Source organism: Macrobrachium nipponense, chromosome 14 (genome assembly GCF_015104395.2).
Source record: "Macrobrachium nipponense isolate FS-2020 chromosome 14, ASM1510439v2, whole genome shotgun sequence".
In the NCBI taxonomy this organism is placed as follows: Eukaryota; Metazoa; Arthropoda; class Malacostraca; order Decapoda; family Palaemonidae; genus Macrobrachium; species Macrobrachium nipponense.
In genome coordinates, this window is record NC_087207.1 from 69548864 (window position 1) to 69553863 (window position 5000).

Sequence of the window (5000 nt, forward strand, 5' to 3'; positions counted from 1 at the left end):
AGTCGAGAGAGAGAGAGAGAGAGAGAGAGAGAGAGAGAGAGAGAGAGAGAGAGAGAGAAAACCAGAACCCATTATTCACGAAGCCAAGAGTACGACATCTTACCATTAATTATAGCATGCAGAATTAACATTATTTTAGTCTCTTGTGTCTTTCATTTACACAGCGTGATACGTACGCGCATGTGTCCATTGCAGTTTGCAAGCATTTATTTATTTCATTTATCGAGTACTTCAGCGAGGGACTGAGCATTTTCAATTAACATTACCTTTCGTTGCCCGAGTGGTCTTTTCATTTTCGTTTATCACAAAAGACTTGCATATACCGCAAGCACAATTCGCACAGTGTGCCACGCAAATTCATTACTTCCAGACAGGGAAGTCGTTACCAGTTTAGGACTGGCCACCACCAGTGCACGTCAGGTCTTACCATTTTACAGTGCCACTAATTCTTGACACTGTCCATCGACTGGCTGCTGAAGTACTCCCACCTTTTACTTTCTCTCCTCCACCATTACACTCTGCCCCGAACAGAGTGCCATTTCACTTCGGTATACTTGAGTATACTGCGTGTAGTGTCCGGGACACACCAGCACGATACCAGTGCTCAAAGGAACGCCTCCTCATAAGTGCCATTGCACCTGTACAGGCCGTACAGGTAGCCATTAAACCTGCGTGTCCGTCCTTACGGAACGCCCAATTCATTAATGTCCGTGTACGAGGATCAGTGATCCTTCGGACCAATCAAGGGAACGCCTCCCGAAGTGCCGCAATACCAGCACTACTAGTGCTGTCCAAAAGGAACGCCTCCTGAAGTGCCATCGCACCTGTACAGGCCGTACCGGTAGCCCTATACCTGCGTGTCCGTCCTACGGAACGCCCATTCATTAAGTTATCCACAATTTGGATCACTCCACCAAGGAACGCCTCCGAAAGTGCCGTGCACCTGTATTGGACTACAGGTAGCCCATTCCAGCGTCTCCCAACTTAGGAACGCCCTTAAGTGTGACGTACGCCGTACACTCCATTTGATTTTTTCACCTCTTTAGAAGGTGCCAATCCAGAAGTGCCACCAACTTACGGGACACTTCCCAAGTGCCACAGAGCACCCAGTCTTCTCAGACTTTTTCTCTACCACGTCGCAGAACACCTTTCCAAGTGAGTGCCACTTTCCACAGTAGGCACTCCTATTCCATTCCGTACCCTTCCTGGCCATTATTTTCATTTTCATCAGAGCCTCTACTGCAGCCTAAGGGAAATGTCTTCCCCTGCTTCCCGCGACTTCTTTGCCGTAGAGCTCGAAGAGGCTCCGAGTCCTCATAACTCTGGGCAAGCGGAGGGCCGGTTACACTGGACCAGCACTAGACCAGTGGATAAAGGCGCAGCAGGCTGCCGCGCGCCTGCAAGAAAAGGAAGAAAGGGAAAACCAGAGAAGAGCCAAAGAAGCAGAAAAGAAGGAAAGAGCATAAGAGAGAAACCATGAGCTAGCTCTCAAGGAGCAGGAACTCAAAATCAAGCGGGAGAAGGCCCGTAAGGAGAGTATCTTAGCTCCAGCCACTCTGCCAGCTTCCAGCCCTGCACCCACTGTCTCCCTTAGTCCCGCCGTCTCTGGTCAGCCTGACATCCTTTCTATTTGTGAGCCGTCCTGATCCAGTGCCGGAGATAGAAATTCCTGCGCATCCTGCCAGCCTTTTACCTTTTTACCGCCTACCTCCTCCCTTTTGGAAGAGGTAAGCCCACCAGTTAACCCCGAAATTGCTTCCGAGGGTGATTCAACGGAGGTTCCCTTAACCTCCCCACGTCACATCACTGCCAGAGAGGACTCTTCACCTGTGCCAGAGCACACTGCCAGCCTTGGTGACTCCGCAGATTCGCAACCTGTGGGGCCATCTCGGCCTTATCATCCAGTGCCACGGAAGAGGTTCTGGAACAAGTTCTGCCGAGACTGTGGCCGCAAGGGTCACATGTCTGCCAACTACGGAGGGTGCGCGAACCACAATATTCCTGCCGTCGCAATGGCCATTACTAATCCTTCTTCTCTAGGACCCCCAGCTAAGGGCCCTATAACCGTCGCACCCCTCCAAAGTCATTATCAGCCAAGCCACGTCAGAGCCTACGACGACTCTGGCGCTCAAGTCTCCTGATACGGGAAGACAGAATTCCCGAGGGGCTAACGTTGATAGACGTCGATTGATCACCATTGAAGGTATCAATCACCATTTAAACTGATCCTTCCGACCGTTCCAATTGAGGGTCACCAGACCTCACTTCTCCAAAGAATGTACTCTTGCAGTTGCAAGCTACATCCCAGAGGTTACGACCTCCTCCTAGGGCAAGACATGAAGTCTCCCTCACAATTCAAAAAGCCTAGGGGTCCTAACCCCATGTCAATTCACTCCAAAGCAAGGATTCACGAAATTCTACTTCCTCTAGGAAGTACATCCACCAACAGTCTCCCCCGTTACCAAGGAGGGAGATTGACCATTCACAGTTCCGTTGCAAGACCTGTAACGTAATAGGGCACTCCACAAATTGGCCTAGGTGCCCTAGCAAGTCATGTGCAGCGGACACTGTCCAAGTCCCACAAGGCTTAGCCTTCCAAAAGAGACAGGACCCTCTATCTCCCATAACCAAGGGCACGCTGAGAGGTATTGCACCTCCGGTACCCGCCACAGGTCCAGTCGACCTCAACTCTCTGCCAGTACCACTTGGCAGCACTGAGCAGTGCCAAGCTCCGTCCAGCCTGGACGTAGAGCCACCACCGAACTTGACCTCTGCGCCTGGCCCCGAGCTAGCGCCGGCGCCTAACCTTATCAAGGATCCTCCTACAGGAGATCCTCCAACAGGCATGGAGCTTACCACAGCCCATGGCCAATCACTAGTTCCTTCTTCTTCATCCTTACCTCTGTCGCCCGAGGATGAACCTCCGGCAGACCTTACCTTTGTACCTCCTCTGGAAAACCAGGAACTGCCCGACCAGGAGTCAGCCTGGAGTTTTCCCCTCACGACGGTTGTCGCAGCAGCCGGAGTGAGGGCCTCCCCTGCAGTAGGTTCCACCTCTACGACGGTTGCTGCAGAGACCGAAGTAGGGTGTTCTCCTGAAATCCTTCAGGCTACCGCTGCCTCAGCTCCTGCCGGCGTTTCTGGCCTTACCCCAGAGTCGTTGCCTCCGTCTACTCCTAGGACTGGTATAGCCAGGTCCTGGAGGAATAAGAAGAAGAAGAAGAAGGGACGTAACTAACAAACTAACCAAAGAGCCACATGCTCTCCTTGACACCTGTGCCTGAGGTACAGTGTCGTATTCAATTGCAGAGCAATCCTGGCACCTACCCAGAGAAGGTAGCCAGCCTGATCTCTGCCAGTAAACTAACCCTCTAACCCCTAGAAATTGTGATACTAACACTCATGTAAATGTCGTAATTACCTCATTGCATTTCCATCCTGGCACTCCACTAACCCCTCATCATCCTCACGCATCATTACCTCACCTCATGTATTTTAACAATTCCGTCGCCGAACCGCTGCTGTGCGTACCACACTTTGGAATGATTGCGTCTCGAATTAACTGTAATGAGTAGGTTAGGCTAATGATTTATTACCAGGGAATTAGGTTAGTAGCAAGTAGAATTTTCAAGTAACCTTATCTAGGGGTAGAGTAGACTGTCGTCACAGACAACCCGTAGTTATTACTTAGGCTAGATTACATCACTACATTAAGTTAGTACACTTAGCATCTTTGCCTATAAGTTAGGTAGGCCATTGTAGTCAGCCGTATCGCTGCTCAAAAAAAACTTCAAGTTAGAGTAGGAGAACTGGGTAGTCGAGGCGATCAACTATTTAAGCCAAGACCTTCACGCCCGAAAGGGAGTGAATGCCTTCTTAACAGGGGGAGCTGCTACGTCTATAGAACGCCTCGCCTTCCCAGCAGAGTTTTAGTGATATTTAATTATAAAAGTAGCAGCCATGCCTTCTCCTAAGGTAACTGTTGTTGGGAGAGTGGGTATGTCGTAGGGAAGATATTTCCGGTCTGACGGAAGCTTAGGGTAAGAGAGGCAAGTCACAAGAGTAGCTAGGCTTCGAGATGGATTTTAGGGACTTCTACAATAAGACCTATTTTCCTTCCCAATTTGCTGGCGTTGTGTTTACCACCTTTCAGGCGATGCTCGAGGCAGTCTTTGGAAGCCCCGTGATTCAAAAACAACGAGTATCGCTCTCAGTCAACTGCAGTCGGTTAGTCCAGGACAGATGTCCACCCGGCCAGCCTCCCAAACTTAGGCCTACCCCCGAAGTACTTGGTGAAACGAACCCCAGACCTGAACCGAGGTCAGGCCGCATTCTTCTACAAGGATACACTGAATATTGCATAAAGGTACGTCTGAAAGTGTAAACTTCAACCCAGCACCTATTTTACTACCATACGACTATTGCTAAATTCATTTTCAATTCTCATTTTTACCCCTTCTACATCAAAAGCCCTTTCGTCCTCAATCGGGCCACCACGTGCTCCCTTTGTGACTTGTTAAAGACCAAGCTTTCGTGCATACCTCAGTGAACCATTCGAGTTTACCGGTTTCCTTCCCCAATGTTAGAGAATTAATCAGCCTTAATCAAAGCAAGAAGTCATTTTTCCTTTTATCTGTTTTAATCTGGGATTCTTTTCCAGATTCCATGAGTCACGTGCCGTCTCTCTGCCCGCAAGTGTGCATTACCCCAAGTGTATGAAAACCAGCTACAACAGCTCCAGTGGAGCCATCATTTACCTTTTCTCCAGCCCAGCACGGGCCTTTTGTAAATAAATAGCTTTAAGTAACGAGACTGAGTTTTCTGGCGACCTCCCCTCTAAAGAAATTAATAATAACTATCAGTTTACGGTAAGTTAAAGCAATTCCCTCTTGAAATCCCTCAATCACTTCCGTTTACGTATCTAGCCTCTCTCAAGGCCCGCTATATACGTAAAAAAAAAATATATATATATATATATATATATATATATATATATATAT